General features: G+C 37.0%; 1 protein-coding gene across 13 annotated transcripts in view; it reads left to right on the top strand.

The window, feature by feature from the left end:
• Window positions 1-16,495, top strand: part of MYT1L (myelin transcription factor 1 like) — a 322,542-nt gene that overhangs the window by 100,368 nt on the left and 205,679 nt on the right. For all 13 annotated transcript variants that reach the window (XM_032682424.1, XM_032682426.1, XM_032682425.1 and 10 more), the window contains one exon: window positions 8,376-8,490. The gene's annotated coding sequence lies outside the window, so the exon portion shown is untranslated. The remainder of the gene's footprint in view (window positions 1-8,375; window positions 8,491-16,495) is intronic.

Genomic DNA, 16,495 nt, shown 5'->3' with positions numbered 1-16,495 from the left:
GCTCCTCTTGCAGAAGTGTTAGGGACCTGTGTCCAGCACGGCAGCCTCCTGAGGTGCAGTCCTGCTCTCAGCGTGTTCCTCTTCCAACAATCCCTCTCTTATGTTGTGATTTGAGTATCAGCTCAACCCCAAGAGGGGAACCTGCTGTTACCTTTCACAGTGCCTGCAACAAAACAACCCATACCTGTTGTGACTTTCAGTAGAAAAAGGGCAGGTTGTCAGCCTCTGTGTCCATAGTCATGACCTGGACTTAGAAAATTATTTTGTTTGTGGGAATGAGACTTCGATCAAAGAAGAACATGGTGAGGAAACCCTGAGGATTTTTAACTGTTTTTCAAATCTGTTGCAAAACAATAAACTATGATGAAAGGAATGAAAACAATAGCCAGTGAACTAGAAATGTGGCAGTGAACAGAAGCTTTTGAAACTTGCCGAGGTGACGAGAAAGAGCTGCCTGATACCATTACCTTAGTTATGGTGATGGTCTGAGTCATACTGGGCACAGTGATCAAATATTACATTATGCAGGCTGGTTTTGGATAATACTAGCATCTAACACAGCAACTGTAATGTTAAAAATCACCATAATGCTTTATTGTAGAAATTAAAATATTGCAAGTTATGAAAAACATTCAACTGATACTGCTACAACCTTGCCACTACTTCTGGTACTTAGTTGAAAGCTTCAGCTTATGTTAATAATCTTCTCTTACCCTATTTGTAACCTTCACCTTTTACACACATACCTCATTACCTTTTTCAGCCAGAATGTTAATAAGTACTGCTTTAATCTTCTCTAACACCCATTTATGCTTGCTTTTCTGCCATGTTTTCCTCAAACTTCTCCCATTTGCCGCAGTGACCCAGCCCTGAGACATTTTGTTCTTTCCTTCATCTCTTCCTCTGGCTTGTCTCTCTGCTTTGCTCTGCGTCTTTTGTTTGACAATACAAAGGTGGTCTTCAACATCTTAGCAGTGGCTCTTAATTTTTCTTGTCTCTTCTATTCCCTTCTGTCGTTCACACATAGGTGAGAGAGGGTGCTTATCTCGTGCTGTAGTTTTGGGTTCATCATGAGATGACCTTTTGGCATGTGGCAGGGAGCTGACTGTGGCTTACCCATGGCATGGGCTATTGCATGAGACCACTGACTATTTTTAAATTACTTTTTTTCTCATTCTCTCTTTTTTAAGTCTTAAACAATTTTACAGTAAAGGGAGGAGTTTCTTACCTGGCTCTGCCTCTTCTTTGCCCATTTTAAAGGCCATTGTTTTCTCTGGCACCACACAGTATGTTATGTTATTCCCTCCTGTGTTATGATTTTCCAGCCCATACAGTCATCAACAATTGCTTGTTTCCATGGAGAAACCTGAAGTTCTTAGACAATACAATGAGTGTGAGAAGTTCTGTGGTTCAAGGGAGGTGATGAAAGGACAGAAGCTTCCGTCTTCCATTTATAAATGTTAGTATTCCTGTGGTTTTTGTTATATTTTCCTTTAAACCAGCACCTCTCTTTGTTAGAGCCTTATAAATATTTTTGAATCTAAATAGAATTTAAGCTTGTCTTATGGTGCAGTATCTGTTAATCCTTAAATTATTTATTCAACAGCTGGTCTACCTGCTAGTCAAGCATTCTTGATTTCTTTATCTTTTGATACAAATTAAGCATCACAGGGGGAAAAAATGCTGTAGTTTATTAGATAATGGATTCTTACTAATCACGTAGGTTTTGTACCTTTGGGGACAAGTTGTACACCTGTTGGTGTATCTGCATCTGCAGATTATTCTTCCATTCATGAATGCTCTACATTTACTCTACCAATATGCTTGTACAGCTCTCTGATATGCAGTTCTGACTGTAGCTGCTACATCAGCCCACCTTAGTGTTTTGCTTTTGACACTATTAAAAATCAGTCTGTTGTAGGAACTTACCCCACAAATATCCCATGACCCCTTTGAGGTCTCCTGTACCAGTATCAGAGGACATCAAGGCTTTGTCCTCTCAATGCCTATGTTCATAAACATATTTTGGTTTCTCTCTATTTGCTGTTGGGGGTTTTGTGTTGGCTTTGTGTTCTGTAAATGTTGTCCTGTCTATATCCAGCAAACTGTGGGATACCCCAGCTTTGCATCTGAGGCACTGCTTTAAGTCATGGTACGAGTTATTGTTCTCTTACCTGACAGTACTAGTGAAATATAAGGGGGAAAGAAGAATAGGTTTCTGGGCTAGTGTCATCTGAGAGATAGGCTGAAACCATAAATCACTTGAACATAAGAGAGCAATAGCCATGGCTACATTTTACTGTGAATGCAATTTGGGATTAATTTAGTGCTCTAATCTGTTCACAAATAATTTTTGAAGAAATCTGTTCAATAGGACCATATTCATTTTTCTCAAGTATTTTGAATTGTTCATGCAGACAAATGTCAGCCTCGGGTACAACATAGGACCTTTTACGTCACCGTCAAATGGAGACACAGGAAATGGATCTGCTGTGGAAATCTAGTGTGTTTCCTGGACCAGGCTCTACAGCTTTCATTTTGGTGTATACTGAAAAGGTTACTTCTGTGCTTCCTTATGTTACAATACGCTGAGTGTTGCACTTTTACTTTCGTTTTGTTCAGAAGATGGTCTTGTTGTTAAACAATTTTGGTTAGGGATTAAAGGAGAGAGAATAAAATTTTGACTTGTGACAGCAGATGGCAAAACTGGGCCTTAGTCTACAGAGGAGTCAGTAGGTGCTCAGCACTTTTACCTGTAGTCATTAGGTAGATCTGACCTCAGTGCACAGTAGACTGTGTAAACAGCCCTGCCCAAAATCTGGCACTGTGGGCACATCAGTAACATGACACTTGGCTGCATTCACTTGTAATAGAAGTCTTGTCCAACAGTTGTCAGTGTAGGAAGGTAAAACTAAATCTGCTAACTCTTGCTGTATATAGTTCATAGTCTGCAGTGTATAGGTCTATAATCTGTAGGTTAATGCTATTTTTTATGTTTTCATTTTCTAGTTGTTTGTGGTTTTTTTTCCTTAAGATGCCATCACTACATCCGGTTTGGTTAAGAAAACAGCAGATAAGATACAGAAAAGCAAATCAGTTCTCTACCCTAAAATTAATTTACTCATTTGTTTTGATTATTTCCCTGCTGATTTTCTTCTACTCTGGCTCTCTGGGTAATACCATGTTGAGGAGATGAATCTGAACACCAAAAGGTGTTTGTTGACCAAAAGGTATCTGAAATGCCTCCAGATCAACAGCTTATAATGTCATAGCCTTTCTCCTTACATAATTTGCTTTGTAGTAGGGTTTTAAGATGTAGGATAAAGGAAAGCATTCTGACTCATTCAGTCCTGTTGGGGTGTGTTCCTCCTGCTTAAGGCAATTTTCAGATTCCATATTGTCCTGGTAGTGGACACGCTGCTCACTTTGGAAGAACAAGTAACACTTCAAACACTTTGTGTTTTCACTGTCCTCATTGCCTTCTGCAGTCAGGAAAGTCCCCTGTTTTTTCACTCAGGTGTTAGTGCCCCGTTTCCCACTCTCTCCAGTGTGCCTCACAGTCAGGAGATAACTATTTATCTACTGTGTGGGGGATGCACACAGCCTTTCCAAAAACTCCCCTCAGTGTCAGTTGTGTATTTTCCTCATTAGTTTTAAATTCTTTTTTGGCAGCAGCTGATTCTTTGAACCCTTAATCCTACCTAAGCTACACTTGACATAAGAAAACATGACATCCAGTAATAACAGTGATGCTCACGCACTGTCTGCTTTCAGTGCTGATGTTCATAAATCTTCCGAGAGCACTTAATGTCAACTTTGGGTATCTTCTTCCTCTGATGAAGGGCATTCACTCTTCTATATTTTTATATTTAAGATCACTTTTTCTTAATAATCCTTTTTTATTTATAGGTAAGAGAGTTTTATAAGTCTAGAAGACATTATTTCAAAACAGGGTTGGCACTAAGACTATTGGTTGATTTACATAAAAGTTAATGTAAAGGCTCACAAATGTTTACACTTCATATTTTTAAATGTTTTGTTGATGGAAATGATATGCATTTGTTGTAGATTAAAATACCATAGCAAGCCAAGCCAAGTGGATCACCACATTATCCCAAACACCAGTATAATGTTTTCTCCTTGTGCTGTCAGATCCCCTTGGGTTTTCCCTGTTTTTGTGGGGTTTGTTGGTAGAGCTAAATGTCATTTCCCAAACTGCAAAAAGATGGAAAAAATGTATCATGATTTTTGTCAGTATAATTTGCTGATATAGTAGTGTAAGTCTTAAAACCAGCACTCCTAGCCAATATTACCAGAGCAGTGTTTTCTAGGCTCAGGTTTAGCCTTTTGTGGGCAACTAAGAAACAACAGCAGCTTTGGCCACACTGGCATTTCTGCTGCTCCACCTGGGGTGTTCTTGAGGGAACAGGACATCTTCCTCTTGCAGTACCAGCCAACAGAGCTGTTCTGGTGTCTTTGAACATACACCAAAAGGGGATTAAAACTTTCAAAGTGAGTATGTTTGATGACACAAACCAACAAGGCGTGTTGGTTGTTGTTCTTTGTGTGAAGCTAGTTAAGAGTTTCAGTGGAGGTATAGAAGTATTTTGTGTTTGAATTGCAGTAAAACCTGAAAGAGCACCCTACTTTGTACAAAAGGCTCGGTTACACCCAGGAACAAAAGAAAATAAAAGGGTGGAGTTTTTTTTACAAAGTAAAATATTTTTCTTGTTTTGGGTGGATTTTTTTTTAAAGGTCTACAGGATATCCTCCAGGGAAAACCAAAAGCAGAGATAAATGAGTGTTTAGAACACTGAGTGTGGTTTTACAGCAGGATGAGGAAAAGAAAAAGATACATTCAGAGGATACTGATAATTCATGCTGGATAGGAAAAAGTAGAACATTAAAAAAAAAAAAATCCACTCTGTATTCGCATTCCTGTTCTCCCAGAGCTCATGAAGTCTCCCTCTACAATCAAAAAGTGTCTTTGTCCCTGAAGGACCGAAGAGACATCATATCCAGATGAGCTTCAGGGCACTGGGGTGACAGCTCTAAGCAAGGATGACAAAGAGAGCGATTTCTTCCCCATCCAAGGTGGTGGTTTGACCACTATCCCAGCTGGGAAGAGGTGGCTCTCTAATCATGAGTGGCTCTGTTATGTTTGAATATTCAAGGTCACTGAGCTGAGTTCCAAACCTCAGTGATCAGAGCTCTCCTCTGATCTGAAAGGAAGTAGTAATCATCCCATCCACTTTATAGGACTCTTTCTTTTCTCAATGTCTCACTATATATATATAAAAATATACATATATATATGTAAATTGCTTTTTTGACTGGGCAGATACCTTCATTCTTCTGAAAACATTGGAAAAACAGACATCTGTACAACCTTTGCTATTCCACATCTCCAAGACAGATTGCATGAAACACAATGGCTATTCCAAATAGTGAAATTTAGAATATTCAGAATATTCTAAAAAATTAATTCTAAAAAAACTCTATCAAAATATTAGAAAAAGTTGTAGTTATTTCATCTTTCCTGAAAAAACCCCAATAAACCAATTAAATTACTGCCAGAAACAACTCAAGTGGCCACTACTGTTGAAATACTTGCACTAGAGGAAGTACACAACCTCTTAAAGGCAGGTGGTGTTCACATTAAACTGAGCTAGAGCTGGACATTTCCTTGTGATTTTGTTTTAGTGGTTCAGGTTTTGTTCCATACCTTCAGGGATAATAAGAACCTGGGGCTCATTATGACCTTTGTTAAAATTGCAGGTTCTCAGCATCATTCAGAATGTAACCTTTTTGTGGGAATTTTCTTGTCTTCTACTAAAATATCCAGTGCTTATAAAGGTAAAGTATCCATTCCATGTGTTTCTGCCATTCTCCAGTGAAGTACATTGCTTGGGGCATCTCAGAGACCATGACATTTAATCTGTCTTTTAAATGTGCTTTTCTTAGGTGCTAAGCAGTAAAGAGAGTCTGAACTTTAGCCTCTTACAAGTGCCCTATATTTCTACTTCTGCAAGGGTAACTGAATTTTTTGTTTGGGTTCCTGAAATAAAGCATTTTTATCATTAGTAGAATCTGAATGGAAAACTGTTGGGACTTGATTTTTCCAGTATTCTCAGTGGCAAGCAAGTTTCCTATGGCTGCATGTGCATTTGCCAAGTGTTTGATATTAAGGCAGGTCTCTGAATAGATACTACACATGTGGAGCTTTATGTATGCAAAACAGTATTCCCCAAAAACTGTGGATATCAGTTTTGACATGGAAGGTCAAGAGCGCATAGTGAAAGCCAGCATCATCGGCCCCTTTAGCTCTGTCTTCATGTTTCAACAACCAACTCATTTTCAGATCTGTTGATTCTCGCTGTATCTAAGAATTAAAACTTGTAAGCAGACCTCAACACGACGGCATTGGGAGAAAAATGAAAAAACCCAACAACATTATTTTAGTTTTAAAATGATTTTTAAATACATCAATGAATTAGGATGCAGAAAACACGTGCATTTAGTGTCACTCCCACCAGGAATGAGCGGCCGCTGTCCGTGGTGCTGCAGCCCAGCCCTGCCGCGCCGGCTCCTGCGTGAGGAAAGGCGAGGCACTGGCCGAGCAGAAGTAGAGGAATAGGCAGCGAAGCCTTTCAGAGTTTTGTTAGTACCTTTCTTCTGTAAATAATTATTTCTTACCTGCAGCTGTGTTTAGAGTTGAAGTTACACAGCTTGTTACAGCTGTTTTCTCCTTAATAAATCCACCTGTCCTTATGTAGGAAAAGTTTTGTTCTAAGATCAAAGGTGCATTAAGGTCACTGTAAAGATACATGTAGAACCATATATATCCCTTTTTAAGAAGTAAATTGTTGGAATTTTTGGTTTATGTATATTTCCAAAGATTAATTTACTCCCTCAGAATGCTGTCTTAAAATAAATAAAAAAACCTAACTAGAAATCAAGAATTTGGGAATCTCATGAAAAGTTATTTGGTTTATGTGTATCTTTATTTTAACCAGTTGAACTATGTATGTGAGAAATTAATATTGAAACCTGATCCTTAAATTATAAAAATTTTATGGGAGAAATGATGGTTCTTTGAAGGTTCTGTTCCTGTGTACATTTTCAGAAATTTTCACATAAATTCACACATTATTTTGAAGATTGAAAGACCCTCTCTTTGTTTTTATAAAATTGCAAAAAGAAGTGATAGTAATTACACTAAGTATTTACATGCAGTTTGATTAATAGAAAATAGTTTTAGTCTTATTGTTGTTCCCATTTTCTACTCTGTAGAATATTTCCTTGCCTGAAAAGTAGCACATAAGGAATTGAGTACAATATCTTTTAGAGGATTTATGGTAATGCTGCTGAATTTAGCTGAGCATAAACAGCATGGTGAGCCCCTCAGGGTCTCTTCGTTTTCCTGACACACTCCACTGCTGCCCCATTAACACTTTGTCTGTTATTGCCATCTACTCAGTTTAATGAGTATCTTTGAATTTGAAGTTCTTCACAAGAAACAATAGCTAAAATATCTGATGCACCTACTGTAGCTTTCAGTATTGTTTCCTATTCCCTTTATATTTTTTTTAATAAAAAGTACAAGTCTATTCTTCAGCAGTAGTTACATCATGACATTTTCTTTAATTATGGTAGATGCTAATCACAAGCACTGAGTAGTGACTACAGATATAATGCTTTATCTGTCTGTGTTGAAGGTAAATGCATGCTGAATAGCTGTTAAAGAAGGCTTTTCCTTACTTTAAAATTCATCTGGTTAATACTGACTCTTTAATGTGAAGAAGGAGTAGTTCTACTGGAGACTTTGTGCTATCAAAGCAGAATATTATATTTCTTCTAAGAAATAAAACAGATGGACTAGGTGCCTGTAGTAATCCAGCTAGCTGATGTAAAGGGTCAGCATGTATCTCATTAGATTGGATTCCTAAATCTGAATAATCACATTCCTCTGAATGCATGAATGAACCATCTTAAACAATAGACTGTATTATCAGTTGAGGACTCAACCCGAATTAAAGCCGGAATAATGTTGCACTGGGACGCATCATAAGATTTAAGAACAATTCTGATTTTGCATTGACTATTAACTGATCAGCAAAAGCGCTTTAAATCACCTCAGTTATTTAACATATCTGGAAAGTCTTTACTGGGCCAAATAAAAAATCTGAAAAACTGAACAAATTTCTATTCTAGAAAACTGGGGCAACCAGTTAGATATTGGAACAAGTTTTTGTATAAACTCATTCATGGAAAGCAATTTTTAAAAGCTAAAATAACGTGTGAGAGATTTTCTGTGTTCCTAGTAAGCTTACTATTCTTCATTAAAGTTTTTTTTTTTCTTTCTTTTTTTTTAGAAAATGAGTTTGGAAGAAAACTGGTGAATCCAATCCAGTGGACCTACAAGCACTCTGACAGGCTCAGAGAGCGGAGTCTGTACCAAAGAGCAATTACCCCACCAAACGATTTCAGGTACAATTGACCTAAATATAGCACTCTCTTGAGATTATTGACAAGAGTTCATTTCCTGTAGTGCTTTTCCCATTTGCTACCCCTGGTAACCACTGTGATCTTATCTTCCTGGTGCTGCATGACTTCTGGGATGCAGTTAAGAGTTCTGTTGTGCATTATCTTTAAACAGACAATTCATGCTAAAAGAATCATTTGCAGTTAAATTAGATGATGCATATATTATTCTGCTGCTGTAGTTACAAAGAACAGGAATGAGTGCCTGAATTGTTTTGGACCTGGATGCACTGGAATTCTTTTTACTGTGAAATCAGAAAGGTAGTACTAGTTAATTGTAAATAATAAGAAATTTTATTTCATTAAACATTAACAGTAGAGTCAGGTGTGCAGGATGGATAGGTTGGAAAACTTGCTATTTATTTCATTGTATATATATATTTATTCATAAAGTGTGGCTTCCCCTAGTGTCATCCTACTACCTCCAGGTAATCACAGTAGTTCTCATATGCTGTCATGAAAAACAAATGAGTGTATAAATTGAGTGTGTAAGTGTACAAAATGTGGATGAAGTAAATTCAGAGGCTCGTATTGGTAAAATCCATTTCAGTTTTGAGGAAGGCATTTTTCTTAAGCATTGCTTGCAAACTTGTGCAAAATGCTGGATACACTTGCATTCCATGTATGTGGAATATAGAGAAAATAGATGGCGTTCCCTTGGTGTTCATCACAGAGATTTTTTTTTTTTTACATCATTTTTCTTTTACTGAATTCTTTTTCAGAAAATCTATGCATTGCCCAGAAATTCAGAAGGCTAGTATCAGATTCCATGCTGAGCAGCTGTTGGGGAGCCAGTTTTCACAGACCTTTATTAGCTAATATTACAGGACACAATTGTGCTATGATTTTCCTGTGGGTCCTCTATGTTTTCCCCAAAGAACATCAGAATGATTTTATTTTATTAGGGGAGTAAACGCTGGTAATAATCGTAGGTCCCACTCCTCAAAGAAAAGTCAGGAAGAAGTTGAGTTAAAAGCTGAATAATTTATAAGATAGAAACACATATACAGTATATTGGTCTACTGACTTGATCCCTTTGATGATGATGGACAGCAGTTATAAATGTAGTTAAACTCAGAAATTCGATGCTAAAATAAGATGAAGCATGAATCAGTTAATTACATTAGACAGTAATTAATTAATTATCGGGAAAGTTTGGATTAAATATAGGAGAAAACTTACTTCTGATTTATTTTTTGCCAATAATGAGTTGATGAGACACAGCGTATCACATTGGAAAGCAATAGTAATTTGAAAAGTAAGTATAAGAAGAAGAAAGTGGTAAAATAATATGTGAAGGTGGGATGAGAATATGCGAAGCCTGATTAAATGGATTCTCAGCTGGACAGGTTGAGCTCATAGAACTTCTTGTGCTGTGCTTTAGGGTCATGAGAAATCTGCATAGTCCTTTCTGGTGGGCTGCTAAAGAAAAAAAATTTAGTGTTTGAGAAGTGAGAAAATGTACATGAGAAAATTGGGTGGATTCTGTTGTAGTCTTCCACAGAACGGGTCAATTAAGGAACGCAGGCCTAGGGGTGAAAAAAAAAATTATCTATCCTGCCGCAATATAAAGAGAGAGAGAGAAAACTCATAAGAAGTTACCAACAGCCCCAGAGTCTAAATTGAAATATTTACCTTCTTTACATCTGATGTTGACTCTTGCAGTGTTGCAAGGACTTAACCTTAAACCTTGCTGGTGTGATTTTACTCATTTTCTTTTTGCTTGCATAAAATATATCTAAAGCTTGATTCTTTTTGTCTGCAGAGGCTTATCAGATACACAAATTTTGTTAATTATTATCTTTACATTCCATATACCTGACATGGCTGACATATACACAGTTGTACATACTGTAGGTTAGTAAATTGGTTTGAAACTTAGGAGCTAACCGCAGAAAACCTCATGTAAACTCACTTCTCTGTGTGGATGGTCTTTATGAGGATTGCTCACTTCAGCTGATAAAAGGTAGAAACATCATTCTGGGCCTTATATTAAGCTTCATCTTGTACCCAATGAAAGGTACAGCATCTTAAGCATTTTTATTATAGTTATTTTACATCTTGAAGGAATGATCTGGTCCCTTACAGGCTGCAGACCCATAGAGAACAATATCATAGATCAGGGATTTTATATTTGCTGCTCTGTTCAGTTTGCCCTGCCATGGCAGTGAAAAGACATAGTAAAGCAACCTTAATTAGGCAGTGTAGGAATCCCTGGTATGCAACATTATTCTTAGCCAGCTTTGTATTATTTCTGCTTGTCCTATGGTGCCTCAGGGAATGAGAAAGGTCTGACCCATTAGTTAGAGAATTAGCTTAGAGTTGGGGAAGATGAGTTTTGTCTATGCCACAAATTTCCTGCAAGACACTTAGCTAAGTATTGACCAAAATTAAGCAAGACCTAAGGATCAGCAGTTGTGACTGTACTTCCTCTGCTTTTGAAGCAGAATCATGTGTCCTTCCGTATTTCTGGTATCTTGGTTACCTGCCTTAAATAATTGAGTAGTCAGAAATCCTCACTCCCCTTATTAGCTGAAATGAATTCTGTATACTTCTCTGTCATACGGTTTTTATGTAAGGATATTGATGGAGTGGCAGGGATGCACAAAGCAAAATAATGCCTTATGCTAGTTCAGATAGAGTATTACAAACACATTGTGATGGTGACAAGTTCATGTTACCTCTTGGCGATGTAAGTCTTCCTAATACTACCCTCTGAAAGAGCAAAGTTCATCAATCAAAATGTCACATGTTGCTAAATTTGCAGTTTATAAATTGTCACTGTAAATGTAAGTAGTAGCAATCATCACATAAACCTGCACTTCTTTTTCTTTGTCTCTCTCCAGACTTAAATGGTTTCAAAAATGAGGCAGTAGGCTCTTCAAATTGCAGTTTCTAGGCAGCATCCCTGCTCCTGTGAGCAGGCATGGCTGTTTATATTGCATGGGCTGGCCAACTGTGATTGATCACAGGCTGCTGCTCATGTTAGCGTGCTAAAGAGAACAGTTATGTTAAAGCTAAAAATGCCAGGGCAGGCGTATATCACCAGTAAGAATTAGGGAAAAAAATTCTTTTGTTTTATTGGATATATAGCTCAGCCTGTCAGAATATCTAATCCCTAAATCATCCTGAAAATTGTTTGGGTTATAAAATCAAATTAAACCTGCTGTGAAAGGTCATGGTCTCTCTTCACTGCACTAGCAACTGTGTGTATAAATCTCAATCCCAGATCGAGGGGAATATGCCACATAAGATGCTTTTTAAGAGAAATCTGATGATGATAGAGCTGATCATTTTTGTAGCAAACACTTAGAAAGTGTTGGAGAAATTGGATTAGAAGAGGTAAAAAATAATTTTGCCAGATCATTACAGCTTCTCAATGTTGAATCCCTTCTTTTCTCCTACTCTAACATTTTATGAAGAAGGGTTATCATGTCACTTGATTTTGATCAGTTTCCAGTTTCTAGTTTTTTTGATGTGATCTTAAATTATTCTTTTGTCTTTATGAATATTGGGTACTAAATTTTGGTGGGCAAAAAAAATCTTAGGGACACACGTAGGGACATTTTGGCTTTTTTCACTCCAGTTGAATGACTATGTATTGCTCTAACTGAAGTATTCCTTCTGAAGCCAAGGAAGACACAGAAGACTTAATTTGAAAGCCAAGTGGAATTCAGAGAAACAGTTCATTGATGAAATAGGGTTTGAATCAAGGTTAAGTTAGGTCAGACCTATGCTTCTTATACAGTAGAAATAAAGCTTTTATTAACAAGTCTACATATAAAAAAAGACTTTCATACACTGAGACAGGAGAGGCACGAAAGTACCTTTGTGCAGCAATACCTTCATCAGTGCGCTGAAGAATGCCGAGGAAAGGAAAATGTTTGATTAAAACTACAAAGATTCTTATACAATAAGTATCTAAAAGTCAACAGAAGGTACATGTTTTCTAATCAATCAAAGCTAGAAAGAAATTATTTTAAAAAGAGTTTTTAAAAGCATGGTGGGAGGACAAAGCTATGTGGAGATTCTTATTAGGTCAGCAACCCTTTCTGTGTACAAATACAGCTTATGACTCTGTGGTATGTCCTTATTAATGTTATTGCAAACAAAATTTAAAGAGACAAGTGTACCCTTAAAGTTTTCTTTCTTCTTTCAAATACATTTTTGGGAAGGTGCAGAGGGAGCAGACACTACCATTTCATGGTCACCTTGTACATTTCGGTAGGAGGCTGCTTCCCTGAGGCCTGCGACAGACCAGTCCATCCTGCTCAGCAGCTCTCAGTAGTATTGTCCCCAGATAACCTTGTGGATGGATTTCTATTTCAAAAGCATACAGAAGTTAAATATTGCTGAAAATAGCATTCACTCTTGTTTTGCTCACTTTCATGGCTTCTGGGGTGAAATTTATCTGTCCTAATGTAATGTCTTTTATATCAAAATTATCTTTGGCTTGGCTCCCTCTATAGTCAGTGGAGAGAAATAGACACTTTTAGGGCATGATTCATCTCCTCTGAAGGTAGACATCTAAGTAGGTCAGATGAATCAGACTGTAGAATAGCACATTCCTTACTGGAGAGAATAAAGAAAACCTAGGGACCAGCTTATATGTTGATGCGTATGTTGCAGATATCTGAAGTTAAGTGAAATGAACTTTATGTCTATAGGAACTAAGTCAGAGTTCAGAGTCAGAGGAAAATATCCTACTCTTTGGGAAGCATCTTTTTCTTCAGAGCTCCTGCTTTCACTGCACTGGGGTGCATGCTCTTTGTCATAGTCATGAGGTGATAAATTAAAAAAAAAATGTTACCCCCTCTCTTTCTCCTACTTAGTACTTTAAAGTGTGCCCATTGAGTAGACTGAATTGTGAATAGGTAATTTGTATACATTTATCATCAGTTATTCCACTTGTTTCACAGTGGAATCATTTTTTTACTAGTCTCCTCTAATAATCTGTGTGTACATGATCTCACCATGGTATTGTTTAGTCCTTGTGAACCATTTCAGAACCAGATACTTTTTTCTCAATTTGAAACCTCTGCAAGTAGCGAGAGAAGTGAAGATATGCATTTAATTTAGGATACTAGATTAATTTAAATTGTTTCTCCATCATAATAATTACTGTTAGTTCCAGAGTTTCACTAAATGCCTCAGTAGATGAGGTGGTTATTGCAAATATACCTGAAAGTTTCCACAGTGAATATTTTCAAGTGCTAAGCAATGAGTTTTGCAAAAAATATTTATTGTGGTTGTTTTTGCTTGAAGTATCTACCATAATCAATAAAATATCACATACAAAAATGAAACCCATTATTTATTATATATTTAAAATACAAAATCAAATAAAGACTCGCCTAAAACACTTGAACACCAATGCAGCTTTTTCATATGTTGCTCTTCTCCCATTGTTTGCAAAACTCCAGATCCCAGCAACCCTGCAAGACTTTTGTCAGATCCATACCCAGGAGTAGCACAAGGATAACTGCCTGGAGTAAGCAGATTGCTGGTGAGGCTAGCAGGTGCCAAAACATGCTGTTTCATGACCCAGTGTAAAGATGCCAAAAATAATCTCAAATGTACTCCAGTAAATAAATGCAAAAACCCCTCAGGCTTCAGAAATACAGTATGTAGAACTGTCTGAGATTAAGCAAGAAACTTGAAAGTTAGTTGACCAGTGTTCTAATTTCTGCTCTGCAACAGATTAGCTGTGTTCAGGTGGTGATGTATTTCAGCCAAAATCTGTATTTTGCCACTTAAATAGATGGCGTGGTTTTCAAAAAGAACTGAGAGCAGGACTACAGTGGATTCCAAAGACAAAAACATGAAATTAGGTCAAGTCACATGCAAATGTTGGCTAAGTATCTGTATGTCATTTCTCCTGTCTTTCAGAGCCATAGTATTTAGCTGTCCTTGTTTATGGTAATTTCTAATGAGTAAGCAGCAATAAAAATTGATTTGTAAGTTCAGGTGTTCTTTAACTTCAAGTGCATATGCTCTAAAATTACTTTATGTAAAACCACTTTATGTAAAATCACTTTGTCACTTAATCAGGTGTCCAGAGAAGTTGTGGATGCTCCATCTCTGGGAGTGTTCAAGGCTGGGTTGGACGGGGGCTCTGGGTAACCTGGTCTAGTGGGTGGCAACCCTGCCCGAGGCAGGGGGATTGGAACAAGATGATCTCTAAGGTCCCTTCCAACCCAAGCCTTTCTATGAATCTACGACCTTACTATTAAAGGTATAATTAGACTCATAGCTAAGAAACATGTTTGTTTGATCAGCCTGAAAACTACTGTCTATAGATCAAGTAAGATCCAAATGGCTGAGGTTCAGCAATTGCATTTAACTTTAAATATGGCAATACCAGGATTATGCTAAGTAAAGTTGAACTTGCAAAATAGACTGTGAAATTGTGAAAATTGTTGAAATAGTTGGTACTATGTATTTGGTGTGTAAAATAAGATCAATGCAATAAAATGTATGCCTGATATCGAAATACAGATGCAGGGGTGAAAAGCAGCTAAAAAAACAGGTGAGAAATTTTATTTGCATTTTAAATATTGTACTTAAATTTTAAATCCTTCTGCTACTGTAGCCCTTTCTGTATCTGCTGCTGATTGTATACTGTGTAGTATATCTAAAAGTATCTAAAAAATAAGGGATAGTAATTGTCATAGACTTACAGAATATTTTGATTTGAAAGGGACTCACAGGGATCATCAAAGTCCAACTCCCAACCGTGGTCAGGACAGCCTCAGGAATCACGCTATGTGCCTGAGGGCATTGTCCAAACAATTCTTAAACTCTGGCATGCTTGAATGCGTGACCACTACCCTGGGGAGCCTGTTCTAGTACCCAACCACCCTCTGGGTGAAGAACCTTTTGTGAGGAAGCAATGAGGTCTACATTGAGACAGACAAATTGCTATAGTTTGACAATTATGGCAAAGGAATGATGATTGCTGTAGTTTGTAGACATCCAAAGAAGTGTCCATGTGCTAAAATTTTTAGGGTGAAAAATTATCTTCAAGGTAACAAGCACTTTATCTTTTATGAATTATGAATGCAAAGCCAAGAATCCAAAGTTTAAAAGGTAAGGTATAGTAAATGATGCAGAAGTGACAGCAACTTAACCTTATGAAGTTTATGAACATGTAGATACAGTGCCTGTTCTGAAGTACCCACTGAACTGGCTCTATGTTCTTTATTCAAGAGATTAGAAAAGCAAAGTCTTCTATACAGTCTGTCAATTCATCAGCAAGGCACATAACTGAGCCCTGGTAAGCCGCCAGTGTAGAAACAAAAACAGAAAGCATCCTTTAAAATTGAAGTTCAACTTAAATGTGTAACCATGTATTACAAATGTTGTGAATCGTCTTTGAGTGCAAGAGAATTAATTTATACAGCAAAATATGATCTCTGATTAAATATGCTGGTATAAGAGACATAGTCATTCTTAAAGGACAGAATATTCCAAATGGAAGCCACTTAATTGTTCAGATATACAGGTATATCTACCCATATAGTAGTCTATGTTTTTCACAAAGTCACATCCATATGAAAAAGAAGAGACGAAGGTTTTATTTGGTTTACTCTTGTATGTATTTGAACAGGGCTGATAAAAATAGCTGTTTTGGCTTTACATCTCTTGAACTTAATGGAACTCGAATATACTCTTTACTTGTGAGAATCAGTCATAAATTCTTGAACTCATGTACTTTAATTAATTCAAGTGGCAATGGTAGGGAACAGGAACTACTGTGCTGTAGCATAGTATATAGAAAATGGTCTCTATACTTTAACCTGCTTCTTTTGCTGTTTTTGATGTTAAAAGAAATTTTTGGCTAAAAGCCAAATTTTCTGTAGAAAATAGGAATAATTGGCAATGAAATAACCATTCCAGTATTCCAGTTGTTATAACTCAATCCAGTAGTCAAAAGTAAATTCTGTTTTTA

The sequence above is a fragment of the Chiroxiphia lanceolata genome, chromosome 3 (assembly GCF_009829145.1).
Source record: "Chiroxiphia lanceolata isolate bChiLan1 chromosome 3, bChiLan1.pri, whole genome shotgun sequence".
NCBI classification, from domain to species: domain Eukaryota; kingdom Metazoa; phylum Chordata; class Aves; order Passeriformes; family Pipridae; genus Chiroxiphia; species Chiroxiphia lanceolata.
Note: the sequence above shows the minus strand (reverse complement) of the source record. Positions and strands in the feature narration are given on the sequence as shown.